Source organism: Schistocerca piceifrons, chromosome 6 (genome assembly GCF_021461385.2).
Source record: "Schistocerca piceifrons isolate TAMUIC-IGC-003096 chromosome 6, iqSchPice1.1, whole genome shotgun sequence".
NCBI lineage: Eukaryota > Metazoa > Arthropoda > Insecta > Orthoptera > Acrididae > Schistocerca > Schistocerca piceifrons.
Window position 1 is genome coordinate 411,376,226 of NC_060143.1, and position 19,957 is coordinate 411,396,182.

Sequence of the window (19,957 nt, forward strand, 5' to 3'; positions counted from 1 at the left end):
TTGCCTGGGTTTTTGAAGCAAACCCGCCAATTATAGACTTACATTTCTGCGTCTTTTATGCTCTAGAATTGCCCTGGCCCATAGTCTGTGTCTTTTTCAGCGTCACAACAGCCCAGTGCTTGCCTACTCCTTTTCTTTCTTGCTTCTTTTGTCATTTGCTGAGCAGGTAACTCTGATTCACATACTCGACGCTCATCCAGTTCTCGCAGTCCTTTAGCTATGGTATGTCCAAATCTTATCCCTAACGTCTCCATAACCTTAAGTCTGTCGTATTTCCCACCATTAAAAGTTATTACAGCGTCAGACACTGCTAACTTTAGAGTCATCATGCCAACAAATACATTTTTAGTCACACAGCACCACACAACATTACTGAAGGACTCATTCACATTCTGGGTCTTCCCATGTAAATACTTCTTTAGTAGCTCAGGATTTGCCAAATCTCTGTAAATAGGTTTGATTTCCTCCATTACTGCCAAAGGAAGAGTATGATTGCCACTGTCACAGGTTTCTAAAGTTACTTTCCTTTTCGATGTACTATGGGGTGTGGTCATGTCAGAAACATTATCGTGGTTTCCTTCACTACTAGCACACATGTTTTCAAGTACTTCAGAAGAAAATGCAGGTCTCACATATCTTTCACTCGCAAATTTGCGTTTCTTGAAGTTACTTTTATGCTTAGTCATTTTATTTACGTATAAAGAACAATAGAAATTAGCTTACTACAAAAATAGCTGACAATCACACTACTTTCAACGAAAACTAGTTTAAGAAACAAAGGAATGACTTGTTCATTCGTAATGCCAACTTCTGATGCGTAGCAGTAAGCAAAAACAAAGCAATTCAAGGCCTTCTAGACTGTAGTTCCCAGGATATGACTGCTTAACTGTGGCAGTATATGCACAGCTGCGAAATTTGACAGTCACACATCAACATTCAAAATATTAAACTTTCCTGGCAGATTAAAACTGTGTGCCGGACCGAGACTCGAACTCGGGACCTTTGCCTTTTGCGGGCAAGTGCTCTACCAACTGAGCTACCCAAGCACGACTCACGCCCCGTCCTCACAGCTTTACTTCTACCAGTACCTCGTCTCCTACCTTTCAAAATATTATTTGAAGGTCTCACAATTATCTGATTTTAGTGTATTATACACCAAAATTTTCAGGAAAGTCCAAAGTACATTACGAAGTAGAAAACATAAAATGTTAAATATCAACGAATTTCATGTACGATGTCCCATTAACTTTACCATGCATAGTTTTTTCACTGCAAATGTTGCAGTACGTTGACCTATACCAATATCCTTTCTCACATGTATTGCCTTAGCTTTATCACCTAAAATTTGAGCGGCGGTGTGACGATCTGTTTGCTGCGTAAGCAGTGTCGTGGTCCATATATACTTCGTCGAGTAGATTTATCCCCTTATCACCATGTGCCAATCGTTTTTGCAGTTTTGTTCCAGGTCCACTATAGATGTATCCAGGAATGTGTAATTCATCTGATAGTTTGTCAAGAATATCGCCTCCTTCTTTAATGAATCTCTTGTCACATATGTTATGCTACTGAGGTGGTCGTGGTCTGCAGATCGTCAGGTCGGCGGCTCAGCTGTTTCATGATGTGGGAAAACGAAGCTGTTTAACTAACGCTCTATTCCCTCGGTGCCATATGATCCCCTCTAAGAGATACACATCTGGTTCTGAGCTCTTCTGTAACTCTTCTGTGTACAAGCATCATGCAATTTCAGTACCACTGTTGTCCTTTAAGAGGTAGGTTCTAGGATTCGTTCTCTGCACTTTGGAACCTGTGAGTATCTCGGTTGACCATTTTGGCATGTATGAGTTCTCAAATCCTGTCTTGTGCTACGCACTACGCACAAATAGGCAAATACGTTACAAATACGCACTAAATCACCTACATCAAATTACAGTTTGCTTGGATCTAGCTTTATAATACGATAGCATACGGAATCTTGAAGTCAGTTATCATGAACATCGATTGGTCTAACTTTTATTGAGCGATGTTTAGTTCTACTATGCTGTGCAATTATTTGTGGGAGGATATCGGTCCATGAGTGTGAACCACGAAGACTAAATCGCTTCCACATTTGGGCTTTCACTTTTCTGTTCAGAAGTTCCACGATACTCGTTTCAGGTGGGTGAATGAAAATGTAAAGAAATGATCATGTGGCATTGTTGGCCAGGAGGCCACAACCAAGGAAGTCCAGCCGCCAGGTGCAAGTCTTATTTCAGGTGATGCCACACTGGGCGACTTGCTTATTGGTGATGATGAGGACAACATAACACCCAGTCCACGAGTGGAGAAAATCTTCAATGCAGCTGGGAATCGAAACTGGGCCCGCAGCATGGTAGGCGAATATGTCGGCCCTTGGCTGAGCAGGTGGACAGGTGGGGGAATGTCAGGTAGTGATGTAGTCCATACCGCTCCTTTTTTACAGCGCTGAAATATCTATTGTAAAACTCGCTTCCGTGATCAGTTTAAAGGTTGTCTGGGCTTTGATTCGTCCCCGTCTGCAGAAATCGCTCAAACACGTGTGTGACATCCTTCCCTGCTTTCGCTTTCACGGATAATGCCCAAACAAATTTAGTATAAGTATCGATTTCCATTAAAATGTACTTGAATCCGTTATTCACATGTGAATATTCCCTCATGCCGACAAGATCCGCCTGCCACAGGTCATCCAAATCTTTAATCATTCATATCTACGAGTGTATGTTTTGCAGGCTCTCGAACTACAGTCTCCATATTTATTCGATGATACCTCTTTCCTAAGCTCAGAAATTATTAAAGCAGCTTCATTCGAATGAGCTGTATTACTAGCGGCAGCTGATACCGTGAGCAGTCGTAGCTGATCTACACTCCTGGAAATGGAAAAAAGAACACATTGACACTGGTGTGTCAGACCCACCATACTTGCTCCGGACACTGCGAGAGGGCTGTACAAGCAATGATCACACGCACGGCACAGCGGACACACCAGGAACCGCGGTGTTGGCCGTCGAATGGCGCTAGCTGCGCAGCATTTGTGCACCGCCGCCGTCAGTGTCAGCCAGTTTGCCGTGGCATACGGAGCTCCATCGCAGTCTTTAACACTGGTAGCATGCCGCGACAGCGTGGACGTGAACCGTATGTGCAGTTGACGGACTTTGAGCGAAGGGGTATAGTGGGCATGCGGGAGGCCGGGTGGACGTACCGCCGAATTGCTCAACACGTGGGGCGTGAGGTCTCCACAGTACATCGATGATGTCGCCAGTGGTCGGCGGAAGGTGCACGTGCCCGTCGACCTGGGACCGGACCGCAGTGACGCACGGATGCACGCCAAGACCGTAGGATCCTACGCAGTGCCGTAGGGGACCGCACCGCCACTTCCCAGCAAATTAGGGACACTGTTGCTCCTGGGGTATCGGCGAGGACCATTCGCAACCGTCTCCATGAAGCTGGGCTACGGTCCCGCACACCGTTAGGCCGTCTTCCGCTCACGCCCCAACATCGTGCAGCCCGCCTCCAGTGGTGTCGCGACAGGCGTGAATGGAGGGACGAATGGAGACGTGTCGTCTTCAGCGATGAGAGTCGCTTCTGCCTTGGTGCCAATGATGGTCGTATGCGTGTTTGGCGCCGTGCAGGTGAGCGCCACAATCAGGACTGCATACGACCGAGGCACACAGGGCCAACACCCGGCATCATGGTGTGGGGAGAGATCTCCTACACTGGCCGTACACCACTGGTGATCGTCGAGGGGACATTGAATAGTGCACGGTACATCCAAACCGTCATCGAACCCATCGTTCTACCATTCCTAGACCGGCAAGGGAACTTGCTGTTCCAACAGGACAATGCACGTCCGCATGTATCCCGTGCCACCCAACGTGCTCTAGAAGGTGTAAGTCAACTACCCTGGCCAGCAAGATCTCCGGATCTGTCCCCCATTGAGCATGTTTGGGACTGGATGAAGCGTCGTCTCACGCGATCTGCACGTCCAGCACGAACGCTGGTCCAACTGAGGCGCCAGGTGGAAATGGCATGGCAAGCCGTTCCACAGGACTACATCCAGCATCTCTACGATCATCTCCATGGGAGAATAGCAGCCTGCATTGCTGCGAAAGGTGGATATACACTGTACTAGTGCCGACATTGTGCATGCTCTGTTGCCTGTGTCTATGTGCCTGTGGTTCTGTCAGTGTGATCATGTGATGTATCTGACCCCAGGAATGTGTCAATAAAGTTTCCCCTTTCTGGGACAATGAATTCACGGTGTTCTTATTTCAATTTCCAGGAGTGTATTAGCTCATTGTGGTCGTCATAATAGATACAGTGCTGGAGTCGATTGCTCACTCTTTTATGCTGAATATCAATACCTTCACCACTGCTGTTTTGTTTTTTCACCTTCAGATTTAGGTTTTGTAGTGAATTTGTATTTAACATTGCTAGGGCTTTTTGTATTCTTACGCAGATCAGTCAAATGTAATACTTCACGATACATTTCCACATCTTCAAGCGAATAATTTACAATTTTTCTGTGTCTTAGGAAAATAAGGTTCAATAGACCAGGTGTTCTTTAAAACTGTCTATTGATGATCTGCATTGTGTTATCAGTTAAAGTTATAGACTGCGAACCCAACGTGTTTTGTTTTCACCATTGACACTGAATGTTTTGTCTATCCTATCGTCGCTGTGATGGTTAATGAAATCATCAAGAGCGTCATCGTCGTCGTTGTGGAATTTCGCTGAGAGCTCATCGATAGATTGATTATCTGGTTCAATAGTTTCTCACAATGGCTTCTACCTCTCGAATGACCTAACCTCAGATACCATAACTTCTCTCGAATGGCCTTCCGTGTTTAGTGAACATCTCCTGCTTGTGTACTATTTGGACTTTCGTGCAGTGTGAGGTTTTATATATCCGCTCTTCTTCTTCTTATGCTGATCCTCTTCTCGGTAACAGCTATTTTACCTTCAATTAAGTAGCCTACTTTCTTTTCAATTTCATTAAGCCGTTCATATAATGTCTCCTTCTCAACAACGGCTATTTACCCCTCAGTTAAGTCGTTTACTTTCGATCACATTTCATTAACCCGATCATTTAGTGTCCTGTTCAGCATCAGAGGGATGTGACAATACGTCTCTAGTTCCTTGAATACGCCTCCGACTTTACGTTCGAGAGTTAGAATTTTCGCGTCCTTGTACAAGCGAATATTTTGTCTATGTACATCCATCGTATGAGATTGAGCTCCCAGCATGCATGTGAATTTATCCATGGTGATGTGTATACTGAGGTACTCACCTCTTTAAATGGCTATATATACATAGGATCTCCTGGAAGGTCCGTCTACACCTACCATCATTCAATTTTATTGTTTTATCAATAACAGGAAACCCATATTCAGGGTGATTCCAGCAATCTGCACATATATTTGCAAAATCATTGAATGACATATCAGTTCCACATGAGCCTGGTAATCATGTTTTAAATTCAGATTATCCTGTTTGAATGCTACAATTAGGTTTGCAATATGCATCACCACCTGTTTTGGGATGCTGGAATATGTCTGACTCATTGTCAGATAAAATACATGGCGACCAAAACAAAAATATCGTCGAATTTAAGCTTGGCCTTCCACAGAAACATTGTCAAATATGAATACTGTGTTTGGCTTCACTTTTCCAGTGAAGGGTTATAACTGCTCTCACTGTATGTCATGTATGGCACACCAGCCACACCCTGCAGTGTCTGTTGTAATAGCTGGTATTTGGGCTCAAACACTTTTTTTGAGAACACTCATACATGCTCAAAGCAGACTCCATTAAAATGCGTTAGCAGTGACATGAGAACATTTGTCTTGCCACAATTGGATGGACCTACAATTATTACAAATATGTTGTCAGGAAGGAGTTCGTCATTCCTCTTCCGGTCTTCTTGCACGCCATCCCAGCTCCAGTCCTTACAACAACCCTGCCATGATACATGCTACAGTAGGCACTGCCGTGCAATGGGTTTTTATAGAAAATAATGAACGCTGTGCCTGCCGTGATACCGACTGTGACACGTAATGGCGTGCAATGTGCTTTTACAGAGAATTTAGTTGAATAATATAATTTTCTGCTGTTGCATTTTTGCAATGAAAATATTGGTAGTAAGAGCTTTAATACTTGCAATATAACGACAGGTAAACAATAAAAACACATACATGGCTATATACATTTTGATTCAGCAATCACACATGGGATGCACTACATCAACAGGTTCTTTCTTTACCTGAAAATGAAGCATTCTTGTAACCACAGAATTCAGCATGTATTTCTCTTAAACTTATTGGTAGTGCGTTAGTTTCAGTTGGCACGACGTTGACTGACCCACTATTTTAAGTCGTCTAAATGCGCACTGTTCGTACAGAGATGCTCTGCAATGCCCCTGTACAAAGCTTTAACACAAGGCAGCCATTTCCAACACAATGGATAGCACCGTCTGTAGACCGAAGAAGGTCGTGACGGTGGAATACTGTAGGTAAAGGGGTGTACCACCCTATTTCACATGCAGTGCAGAGTCATAGTACACTGTTGTAATGGACAGAGTTAGAGCCACACAGTAAATGTCTGAATTGCTCGGACGATTCCCAGCGGTCAACTGCTGCTTGATGCAGGCTTTTGCACGACACGCCTCTGTATACTGCACTTTAACACTTTTAGCTGCATTCTCAGTCTCTATCACAACACGCCAGTCTCTTCCTGTAGATGCTTCTATAACAGTATGTAAAAGCTTCGAGCCACTAATGGTTAAATTGTACACTGAAGGGAACAGTAGTGGTATCTTCTCATCCGCTACTTCATCACTTTGTCTATGCAGTATCACTAGAATATTCTGCGATGCAGATATGGTGGAGTCCATTACAGTCCTGCATCACGCTGATGAGGGCCGCTGGTGCACTTCATCGAGTCAGGGGCTGGCTGGGTGTCTTCAACCACCGGCCGCGGTGGCCGAGCGGTTCTAGGCGCTTCAGTCCGGAACTGCGCGACTGCTACGGCCGCAGGTTCGAATCCTGCCTCGGGCATGGATGTGTGTGCTGTTCTTATGTTAGTTAGGTTTAAGTAGTTCTAAGTTCTAGGGGACTGATGGCCTCAGATGTTAAGTCCGATAGTGCTCAGAGCCATTTGAAGCATTTGTCTTCCACCGACAGTGACAGCTCATTGTCCCGCTCCTACAAGCTGAACAGGTGTGCAAACAGAACCCAGGATGCTGCCACTGCTGTGGGTCCTGACAGGCTGGGACACGTCACTGCTGCAGACCCCTACACATGGCAATAAATACAGATGTTAAGCAAGGGGTACTTACTCTTCTGAGGCTTCTTCCTGTTCTGCTGCCGCTGCGGCTGGACAGCACTGGACAATCTCGGCAGGCACTAAACGCTGACTGACTGACTGCAACAGGGTGCAGACCTACTGGTCCCGCCTTATATCTCTGATGTGATCGGATGCTGCATTCCTATTGGCTACTGCCAATTTCAAGTGCCTCTAGTGGTATAATTGTGCTTGGAGTAGGGTACACTTGGGCTTTCCATCGAAAAGTATCAGGGATCGAGTCCTAGAAAGAGCATCGCTATTTTGAATTTCCCACCAATTCCCAGGTGGGCTGGAATGTCAGCACAGCTTTGAGACGAACAAATTGCCGCCAAAATTTCGAATTCCCTCCAATAGGATAGGTGGCGGAGGGTGAGGAGCAGTGAAGGGGAGGGGTTGGGGACCCGTGTGCTGGCAGAGGAAAACACATGATGTCATCCTGGGGTGGGGGTTGGGGCTGGTTTGAGGGTAATTAATTGATCAATTTAATTAATTTGCTAGTCAATTTGATATCAAAATTGCACCCATGCCACCGTCCTCCCACTACTTGTGAACACGTTTAACAGCATTTTGTATTGGGTATTGTAGGAGAATATTTCAGAGACAATGATTCTTTGAATCAGCATGACAGCGCATCTGTGAAGCAATGTTTGGTGGGTAGTAACATTCGTGAAATGGGCTGACCTGCGCAGGGACACGACCTGAACGGCTCTCGCTAGACAATGAGTTAGAACTTCGATCCACATTCCATGGTTCACCACCATAACCTTCTCTGACCGACAATGGGCTGCCATTCCTCCATGGACTTTCAGACATTTTGTTGCAGATGTCCCCAATAAGGTTCATGCCATCATAGAGGTGAAGGGTGGACACATCGTTTATTAATGTCCACAAACACGTGTCCAGATACATACATTCAATGTACATTCTGTCCAATCGTCGCGTTGGATCGTCAAACTTCCGAGCTGGTTGGAAGGCCCTACCTATACTGCTCCAAACACTCTCCACTGGGGTGAGATCTGGTGACGTGTTGGCGAAGATGGGTTTGGCAAGCACGAAGTTAGGCAGCAGAAACTCTCGGGGCTCGGCTCGAAGTGGAACTCATCACTGAAGACAATTCTACTTCAGTCAAGAGATTCAGGGCCCTGTCCACCAGCGAAGATGCCCCAAATTGAGATGGGGTACTACTCTGAATGTCGCGCGCTATATGGAGCGACAACCATGAGTGTTTCTCTGGGGTGCCATTTCATTTCATCGCAAGAACCATTGCTGGTGTCACCCGTGGCGGCCTTTGAGCACAATGGCACGCAGACGATATTTTACCTCTCGTTTTGTTTAGCCATGCTGGGCTTACATAATGCCCATCTGCACACGGCAGTTTCCACTGCTTGTCTTTGCGTTTCCCAAACACTACCTTGGCAGGCAATGTTTTCGGATTTCTCCTCAATTGAGAACGTCTGGCCGACCGCTGTGGCCGAGCGGTTCTGGGCGCTATAGTCTGGAGCCGCGCGACCGCTACGGTCGCAGGTTCGAATCCTGCCTCGGGCATGGATGTGTGTGATGTCCTTAGGTTAGTTAGGTTTAAGTGGTTCTAAGTTCTAGGGGACTGATGACCTCAGAAGTTAAGTCCCGTACTGCACAGAGCCATTCGAACCATTTTTGAGAATGTTTGGAACTTTATGGGCAGGGCGCTCGAACCATTTTGACGATCTAATGCGCCATTTGGACAGAAATGGCACAATATCCCTGAGGAGGACGCCAAACAACTCTATCAGTCAGTGCCAAGGCGAATAACTGCTTGCATAAGAGCCAGAGTTGGACCAATGCGTAACTGATTTTATGAATTTGTGAATTGTTTCTTTCGAATAATCGAATTTTTCTGAAATTGTAAACATTTGTTTGTCAGTAAAAGTACATCACATCTACCGATTTCCGTCCCCTTCGGATAATTTCTTCGTAGTGCATCGCTTTATCGCTTTTTTTTTGCCTTAGAGTGTATATTGAAGTATGTAGTATACTGCATGCCAATTCAGCATTTGTTTCTCTCCACAATCACGGCATCGCAATTACAAGGGCCAGCAGTCTCTGTGAATAGCCTCGCGTACGTGTATCGGAAGGGCGAGAATGTCCGAAGCGCAGAGGCCGCCAAGACGCGGCTGTCGGCAGCCCGGTGAGGCGGCTGATAAATATTTCAGGGCAGGTAGGGCTCCATTAGGGCCGGCAGGACAGGGCAGGGCAGGGGGCGCTGTGTAGGAATTATGTCGGGCGCGTGAGGCGACTGTGGGCGCGCCGGCCTGTCCCGGCTGTCGCGGCCGGAGGGTAAACAGGCCGGCGGCCGCCCTCGCCGGCGCGGCCCGAATGTCAACGAGCGCCGCAAACACCGCCGCGGCGCGCTGCTCCCTGGGCGAGGGCGCCAGCGCCGGGGTGACGCGGCTAAATACGTAAACAGCGCGTCCTGCCGCGCATCCCATTACCTCGCCGCCGCTCCCGAACCAATACCTGCCAGCTTTTGTCCCTCTAAAGCACAACGGCGCCCAAAGAGCTCCGGTAAGGCACAGACAAAAGACCACCGGGTTAGTCGATGTGGCCATCTGCAGAAACTATATAAATATTCGTTTTATACCTTCAAACGCTTTATTATTGCTGCTGTGTAATGATGCACACTTCGATATTACTGTGGATTGTTTGATACAGCAACAATGGAAATTACGTCAGTAGTAGTTGGGAGATTGAGAAAAAAGGGCGTGTTTTTGTTTTCTTGCTTTGTACTCACAAGGCCCCGGGAGTAGATAACATTCCATTAGAACTACTGACAGCCTTGGGAGAGCCAGTCCTGACAAAACTCTACCATCTGGTCAGCAAGATGTATGAGACAGGCTAAAAACCCCCAGATTTCAATAAGAATATAATAATTCCAGTCCCAAAGAAAGCAGGCGTTGACAGATGTGAAAATTACCGACCTATCAGCTTAATAAATCACGGCTGCAAAATACTGACTCGAATTCTTTACAGACGAATGGAAAAACTGGTAGAAGCCGAACTCGGGGAAGATCAATTTGGATTCCCCAGAAATATTGGAACACGTGAGGCAATACTGATCCTACGACTTATCTTAGAAGATAGATTAAGGAAAGACAAACCTACGTTTTAGAGAAAGCTTTTGACAGTGTTGACTGGAATACTCTCTTTCAAATTCTGAAGGCGGCAGGGGTAAAATACAGGGAGCGAAAGGCTATTTACAATTTGTACAGAAACCAGATGGCAGTTATAAAGAGTCGAGGGACATGAAAGGGAAGCAGTGGTTGGGAAGGGAGTAAGACAGGGTTGTAGCCTCTCCCCAATGTTATCCAATCTGTATATTGAGCAATCAGTAAGGGAAACAAAAGAAAAATTCGGTGTAGGTATTAAAATCAATGGAGAAGAAATAAAAACTTTGAGGTTTGCTGATGACATTGTAATTCTGTCAGAGACAGCAAGGAACTTGGAAGAGCAGTTGAACGGAATGGACAGTGTCTTGAAAGGAGGATATAAGATGAACATCAACAAAAGCAAAACGAGGATAATCGAATGTAGTCGAATTAAGTTGGGCGATGCTGAGGGAATTAGATTAGGAAATGAGACACTTAAAGTAGTAAAAGAGTTTTGCTATTTGGGGAGCAAAATAACTGATGATGGTCGAAGTAGAGAGGATATAAACTGTAGACTGGCAACGGAAAGGAAAGCATTTGTGAAGAAGAAAAATTTGTTAACATCGAGTATAGATTTAAATGTCAGGAAGTCGTTTCTTAAAGTATTTGTATGGTGTGTAGCCATGTATGGAAGTGAAACGTGGACGATAAATAGTTTGGACAAGAAGAGAATAGAAGCTTTCGAAATGTGGTGCTACAGAAGAATGCTGAAGGTTAGATGGGTAGATCACATAACTAATGAGGAGTTATTGAATAGAATTGGGAGGAGAGGAGCTTGTGGCACAACTTGACTTGAAGAAGGGATCGGTTGGTAGGACATGTTCAGAGCCATCAAGGGGTCACCAATTTAGTATTGGAGGTCAGCGTGGAGGGTAAAAATCGTAGAGGGAGACCAAGAGATGAATACACTAAGCAGATTCAGGAGAATGTGGGCTGTAGTAGGTACTGGGAGATGAAGAAGCCTGCACAGGATAGAGTAGCATGGAGAGCTGCATCAAACCAGTCTCAGGACTGAAGACCACAACAACAACAACAACTCCAGCATAAAATTGGAGAGAGGTAGAAATGGACCCTGCAGGTGTCTCGGGTACTACGAATGTTGAAGACCAGAGGTCGTACATCGAGATCGAAACTTTTACGCGGCAAAAACTAGACACGAATTTGCAGTGCGTTAAGTGAAGTTTGTGGTGGCTTTACGTTGGGTGAATCGTTTTCGTGTTAGTTGTATAAGCATAGACGATAATCCAAGGCTTGGAAGGCCGAAAACGTGAACAGATAAACGAAGAGTCAAACTTGCGCGAGACACTCTTGAAGAAGATCTTAGTGCGACTTGTGAGGCAGTCTCTGAAGCCACAGGAATTCCCCCAGCATCAGTTTTCCGTATTTTGACAAATGATTTGCAGAAGAGAAATATTTCTGCGAGATGGGTCCCACACTCTTTGACTGCTGAAGAGAAGCAGAAACGCCTGGGCATTGGAACCTTCCTCAAGTAACGATTCGACGATGAAGGTGAAGGATTCTTATGTCGAATTGTCACTATCAATGAAATGTGGATTAGAGACTTCGAACCGGACTTGAAATCACAGTCCACTGAGCCGAGAGCTTCAGATCCTTGGCGTCCAAAAAAATTTCGATGCGCTCAATCAAAGTCAAGTAAATAGTAATATTTGCTTATGATCACCGAGGAGTCATCTTCGGTCTAGGTGTGGACACAAAATAAGAGGACGGAAGCTATCACAGGTTAGGTGCGCATGCGCCAAAGATGAACGACTAATAGCTGTCAACCGTGAAGCATTCTCAGTCGAATGCTCTTAGAGTTTAAAGGGAAAACCAAGTTGGTTGGGTGGCGAGTGAATGAGAATTTGTACTGAGGAGGGAAGTGTGCTAGGACAATCCATGCGGGTATGCAAAGTCAGTTTTGTAGGGTTGCGTAGCGGTTGGTGCATCTGCCTAGTAAGCAGGAACTCCACTTTCTAATTCTGGGTTACATACAAATTTTTATTCGTTGCTTCAGTCTACTCATATAAATCTAAAAATTTTGAGACTTGAAAAAGTCTCAAGATCCATATACTTTCATTTGATTAAAGACTCCTAATCTGCTGAAACAGCCACCCTGGTGCAACCATGCGCAAGGCACCGTTCAAGTTCCCGCAAATCCTTGCTTTTAATGGAAAACGTCATCTTGACGTGCAGGCACCTGTCCATATAGGCGCGTCCGCTGTTGGTGCCGGATCAATTGAATGTAGAAACTGAGAAATCTCAGATATCCATTTTTTGAGGAAATACAAGGTACAAAATCTCTGATTCTGATATTGATGAAATCACCCACAACTTCTACACTGACGTATGCAACTGGCCAAAATGTGTCAAAGAATGAACCGTGTGTGGATTGTAATACCGAAGAGCCTGGAAAATAAGTGTAATCTGGTTCATTTTTGTCTATGTCAAGTTAAGCACTGATTTGTGCTTATTTACTACAAAACATTGAGAAAGCCCATGTGTTTATTACCTAAATTTTAACCTAATGTCAAGAAAACATAACACGATAGTATGTAGTGTATTAGCATTCATCACTCTGCATTAATTTTAACTAAAAATGAGAAGGAAACGGAAATTTAGCATAATTTTAAGAACTGCAACGTTTTTTGTGTCTCCTGAAAAGTTTAACTTTTTTGGACCTGCTGCTTTTCTCAGCATTCCCATTCAGTTGTTATCGGAAACTTGCCCAGCTGTCGGTCATTGCTTGCTATCCACGTAACACCGACCTACGCCTACCTACGACTTGGATTTGGACAGCGTTATTCTGCTGGATGACGTCGTGTTCCTGCCTGGCATTTTCCCTTCTAGACTGTGATAGAGGACGGCCTTTATTCCACTGAGCGGACGACGTAGCCTAAATTTTATGCACTGCTTCCACTCTGTGCGGATTTATTGTAAACAAGGCCTGCATGTGTGCGTGTGGGTTATCGACGAAATGAAGTGTAGGTTTTATCGAACACAACAATATGCCTTCGCATATAAAATTAGTAAGGTAAATTAATAAATCCAGAAGTTTGTGTTATGTCAAGCCTCATGGAGTTCCTATCTTCAATTAACCCAATTATTTAGAGAGTGCGCTCTACAATAACACAGAGGATAGTCTTCTTCAAAACGAAACGCCGTATTGTCGAAACTGTTTGTGGCCTTGGGCTTTAGAACAGAGTTACTTTTCTAGTTGAAGAACTATTCTTTTTTCGTTATAATCTTAACAAAAGAGAGAACAATCGATCAATTCGTCAAGCAGATCATGAAAATAATATAAGCAAAATCCAAAGACAGAACAAAACACAAAAAACTTTCACAGTGAGGTACACTTGGCTCGATCACACACACACACACACACACACACACACACACACACACACACACACTGCTTTCTCACGGGGGTAAAGCACTCCGGAAAGCGGGAGCAGTGCTGTCTCCGTCGTGTGGTGCAGATGAGTGTACTTCATCCTGCAGTGGGCTGTGGGTCGCCAGTGGGCTCACGTCCTGGGATATGACGTGGGTGAAATCCCTCGGTCTATGACCTGTCAGCCCGCCTGTCTCAGGGTCCCTGAGGACAAGCGGTTACCTAAGGTCCGAGCTGTATCGATGCAGCCCGAAAGACGAGGGCCGTGAGACGTGTGCTCGCAAGTGCAGCTGACTGGTTTCTGGCTCACTAAGAGAGGTGGCCACGAAAATGTAAACAGCCCTTTCCTTTCTCCGGGTGAGGCGCTCGTCCTAGGCCGGGAAGTGATGTAGGTCAGAATAATATATTTTTACATATATGAGTTTTAAGTTTTCTCATGTTATTTGGAGACAAAAGAGCACGAAAACGAAGTCTCGAAAGCGGTAAGTATTTCTGTAAAATTACGAACTATTTTTAACTCAGAGTACTTTTCAGACGCGCGCTTTGAGGGGCAACGTATGCGTAATTGTAATACTTTGAAAAAAGTCTTATGAAGCCCAAAGGCACAGTTGCTAAGAAATGTTATATGCATACACACATAAGTTTTCATGCTTCTGGCCATTATTAGTTTTTAATTATAAACAACTGAATTCTTTTAACAAGGTGAGTAGAAACTTCCTTTTTCGACAGATCTATCAGATCAAAATTAATGCAATTTTGTACAGAATTTGACATATTATTGTTACAAATGTCTGTGGAACATAATTTTGATACCTTCTTTTGCTGGATTTGTACAGCTCTCCAGATATCTGTAAAAAATGTATCAAATTTTGAGGGCTTTTCTCTTACACAATTGCCTTACTATTGTATTAAATGAAAAGTCCTTCCACAATTTACCCCATTATAGTACTGATTAGTTGCCTGCTAAATTTAAGTACGCTAACGTCAGTGGTTAGTAAGGAAAAGGTACATAAATTTTCCAAAATGTGAGTTTCAGGCAACCCGAGTCAATGCTTCACCTTCTGTGGGTAAACTACTGCAAACTATACGCATACCCCTCGTCATCCTTACGGAGTCTTTTCTTTGCTTCCCTTTTTTTGTTAATCTGATTTTAAAACTGAGTAGCAACAATGTCATTTGCAGCAATTCTCCTCTTATCGATTTCGTTCAAAGTTGACTGTGTGAAAGCTCGTGGCTCAAATAGTAGCCTCTGTGAAGTTCGTAGTCTGCCAAGATAATTAAAGCGTAATAGCTACACCTTACTGTAACGAGACATGCTGGAGATTGCAGTAGTAGCTCTACATACAACTTCTGTGAACTTTACTCCTTTGAAACCTCCTGTAAACAAGCACCACAAATCAAGGAATACAAAATCAGTGGCAGTGACGATATTCCACAGCCTTCTTGATGTCCTACACAATCATTCCCTGCATAGTGATTGTACAAAACTAGAAGAAAACGTCGCAGTAATAAATAATAATAGGAAATACAGAATAAGAAATGGGCGTCGCACAATGCAAGCTTTTGCGACTATTATTTTTATCACTCTTAGAGGTGGAATTCGATCGTAATATTCAGGAATTGAAATTTCAATACCATATGGTAAATGAAGAACCAATAAAATTTTTTTCACAATTTTGGTCGTTTTCATGTATATCCCCCATGAGGGACTGCCACTGTAGATTCGCATACAGCCTGGCCGATTGCAGAAAAATATCCAGCCAGGTAAACGCATTCATTCACAAACTGAACTACCAGCTGTCGACAACAAGCCCGACACGGTGCGTGAGAGCGTGGGTAGAACTAGCAAAATCACAAGATGCTGAGTAAGGGAATAGAAAAAGGGAAAGACCCTCCACCAGGAAATCAATGACAAAAAGGCTGACTTCCCAAACGCAAATGGGCATCTGTCAACTTACACGGTCGCATAGCCACTGTCTACATAATATGAATTACTGTTAATACGGAGTGAAAACTTAGATTTTGTATTGAGTAGATTATGACATCAACGTCGTGATTAGTGTTGCTGTTATAGTTCTTAAATCAACTGCATGGCACATGAGCTTCGTAAATGATTTTAAAATGACGTGTTCTTAAGAAGGGCGATGTTTTAGAATTTATGTTAAAGAGATTTACTAAGCACTGACGCAGCAAGTTATTATAATTAAATAATTTATATATTATACTGTGATTATTAAAATCGAAGTCATTTGCGACATATGGGACATCCCACAGAGTAGGTTCAAGTGCCTAATTGGCAAGGTTTCTCCTGTCCTTTGTGCACACTGGCATCTTTCCTTCGTGGAATGTGAGACGTGTGTGTAAGTGTATCTGCGAAGTGTAGGTGACTGTAGTAAGTGTGTGCAGTGTGTTGGAAGCTTTTTGTTGAATGATGATGACAGAATGGAGAGGGTACAACACGATGCCGGCACATAGCCTACTCCTGTGTTACAGCAGCAAGGGATCACTGAACTTAATGTCTCCATTCGATGAAAGGGTCAGCGTCAACAATGTCACATGCCATCATTCATGACATACTGCAGACAGGTTAGAAACTTAATCCAGGACATTGACACAAAGAATGATGATCATGGACTTTAGGCCGTCATCCTTTGCCGTAAAGTCAAATGGAAAGGAATCAACATCGAGTAGCGTACCCAGAAGTCACCTATCCGACTACTGGCCACGCCTGACGTTGCTTAACTTCGGTGAACTGACGAGAATCGGTGTATTCATCGAGGCAAGATCGTTAGCAAATTGGGGTTGACTACTACAAATTATATTTAGAGGGGTGGGTGGTGCGGGTGGATGAGTGAAATAGGAACAAACGGTGATCCCTTCATCCAACCCAACGCTGGACCCATTTCTGTGGGAGCAGGGTAAAGGGTAGGGCAGACGGTAACAGCTTCTGACCTCCTCGAGATGTGAATCCTGGATCCGCGCCTGCTCCAGGTATACATTTATGTGGTAAGAAAATTGGTGTAACTCTCACGAATGTAGCGGGTTTGGAGCTTTACTCCTTATGTATTTCTATTTTCTGCGCGATTGCTAGTAGTATCAATATAACATAGTATCAAGCTAGTTGGTCTACTTAACTTCTAGTTCCAGAAAACTAGGAACAATCTAAGACATAAATCTCTCCAGAGGCTTAATGACACACATAATGAAATCTTTCATGCTGAGTCGAAGTACAAAAACAATGAGTAAAATGAACTCGGCACCCACTAGCAGTCTGGAGAGCTCATTGACACTTATGGTGAAACCTAATAGGCAGTTTTATATATACACAAAGCAGCAATCCCTCTAAATGAAAAATTGGGTACGGTATTGCCTCGGACAGATCTGTAGAATAGCATACATGATTAACTACATTGTTGGAAAAATCGCAACACTAAAAAATAATTAATGTAGCATAATTGAATTTCGGGAATGCTTTTGTCTAGGTAACACTGCATGATCACAGGTTATGTAACCGTGAGATAAGCTGCTGAAAATGTGAAATGCTGCTACATTTACAACAGGTGTAACCGTCAGCACGCTGAATGCAGGTATGAAAACGTATGTGCGCTGTGTTGTATAGGTGCCAGATATCAGTTTGTGGAATGGAGTTTCACGCTGTTGGACTTGGTCGGTCAGCACAGGGACAGTTAATGGTGTTTGCGCACGATGCTGGAGTTGTCGTTCGAGGATGTCCTGTACATGCTCGATTGGAGACAGATGTTGTGATCGAGCAAGCCAAAGCAACATGTCGACACTCTGTAGAGCTCATTAGGTTACAACAGCAATATGTGGGCGAGCGTTATCCTGTCGGAAAACACCCAGAGGAATACTGTTCGTGAACCGCAGCTCGACGGATCAAATCGCCAGATGGATGTACATTTTTGCAGTCAGGGTGCGTGGTATAACCACGAGAGTGCTCCTGCTATTACCCCAGACCATAACTGTAAATGCAGGTCCAGTGTGTCTAGCACACAGACAGGTTGGTCGCAGGCCCTAAACTATCCTCCATCCAACCAACACACGGCCATCACTGGCACCGAGTCGGAACCAGCTTTCATCACAAAACACAACAGATGTCCACCCTACCCGAGCTCTTGCTTGACGCCGCCGAAGTCACAAATGGCGGTGGTTTGGGGTCGGAGAAAGCAGGGTATCTGTCTCGCATCTGTCCTTGAAGCAACATATTTATAACCGATATGTCACTGTGGTTCCAACTGCTGCTCAGATTGCAGTTGGAGGTGCAGTACGATGCGCCATTCGCAGAACACTGTGGTCTTCCCTCTTAGGACAATAGCGCGCAAGTGCGGCCACGGCCACGACCAACGGCTGGCCGGGGCCGCAGCTACTGCGACCAGGACTGCTGCTGGCGGCCACGGCTGGCAGTCGGCAGCTCAGTCGCACGATGGAGATTAAAGAGATAGCAACGGCTGTGTACCTCTGGCATCGTCAGGCGAAACGAAAGAAGAAAAGATACTCGGTGCATCCTATTTGGCAATCCCGTCTACAAACGGAATGTTTGTTACTTTTTTTTGTGAACTCCTTGAACATGAAGATAAATTCTTCAATTTCACTAGAATGTCTATAAAAACTTTTGATGAAACATTAAAGAAAATTGGAGACAACATAAGAGGTACAGACACAGCAATGCGACAATGCGTAGGAAATGAGGAGAAATTGCTAATAGCATTAAGGTAAGTTTTATTAAAGAAAACTTTTGCCAATAATGAAATTATTAATGTTACATTACGTAGTAAGTAAAATTAACTTGATGGTTCACCGAAACATGTAAGTAGTGGAGATGTAACACGGACATCAATACTGCCGTCATCGGTGGTTTCTGGTGGAGATTGTGGCGAATTATTATTGTGTGAAGAAGAACTAGACTCTGTGTGGGATACGTTTCCTAATAATATCCTGTTCCATCACAAGATAACAATGTAGATAGAGGTTCGTGTTGTGAGCAAATCCCGCTGGTGATTAACGATGGTGAAAAATTTGCTCTGGATAATGTTCGTACGAAAATGTGTTTGGACAGCTAGGATGCGGTTGAGCTTCTTCAACAATACAGTACTTAAGATTCGCCGTTTTACAGACAACTTCAGATATTTGTATGAGGTATTTTTTTGAAGTCGCTGACCAAAGACAAGTAAAAAAAACCTGTTTTCATCTGTCATCATTTGTGTGTCCAGTTGCTGCCTGGCTTCTGCAGATTTTTTCAGAACATCGATTAGGTGTCTTACAGTTTCGTCTTCTGCTTTCCTTTTCTTACCGAGCACCCTAGCCTGGTATGGTCCACTTGAAACTTCACTTCCTGCTGCGGCATGATTCTCAGCATTCTCAGTGACACGCTGCTATGTGTACGAGACGGTGGATTGGTAATATTCAGAAATGATAGGAGATTAAAATACAGATAAGGCGTCTTTCTCGCAGCTGTATGAATCTTTAATGTTACACCATTTCTTCTGTAACCGATATACCTGCAAAAATGAAATGTTAGCTCCCAATAATGTCCATTCTTTGTAAAGGGAAGCTACAAGTAGTGATATGCTAGATGAGTTTCCACATACCATATGTGATAGGAACCGATGGGACATACGTTAACTTAAAGAAAATCTTTGGAACAATTCTGTTGATTTCATTAGCTTAGAAAAATATCTCAAGACGTTTTGTTCAAAAAAAGGTTGCCTTAAAACTAATCTATCTCGCAAAAGTGTGAGATATCTGGCCAGATATCTGGCAACTGGAAATTCGTTCGTTGATTTGCATCATGCTTTCCGACTTCGAGTAACAACAATCAGAGAAATTGTAAGAAGAGCATGTTCATCAATTTGGATTATCTTAAAAGATGAATGTTTGTCGGAACCGACTAAAAACGACTGGATGCAGATAGCAAAAGGTTTTCAAACTAAGGCCAATTTCCCAAACTGTCTCGGCGCCGTTGATGGAAACCATGTGCGACTGGTGTAACCAGCAAACAGTGCATCAATGT

General features: G+C 44.1%; 1 non-coding gene across 1 annotated transcript; it reads right to left on the reverse strand.

Moving 5' to 3' along the window:
• Positions 1 to 972: 972 nt before the first annotated feature.
• Trnal-caa lies at positions 973 to 1,047 on the reverse strand. The gene has a single exon. It is a non-coding gene; the product is annotated as a tRNA-Leu (tRNA).
• Between the last annotated feature and the right edge of the window lie 18,910 nt (positions 1,048 to 19,957).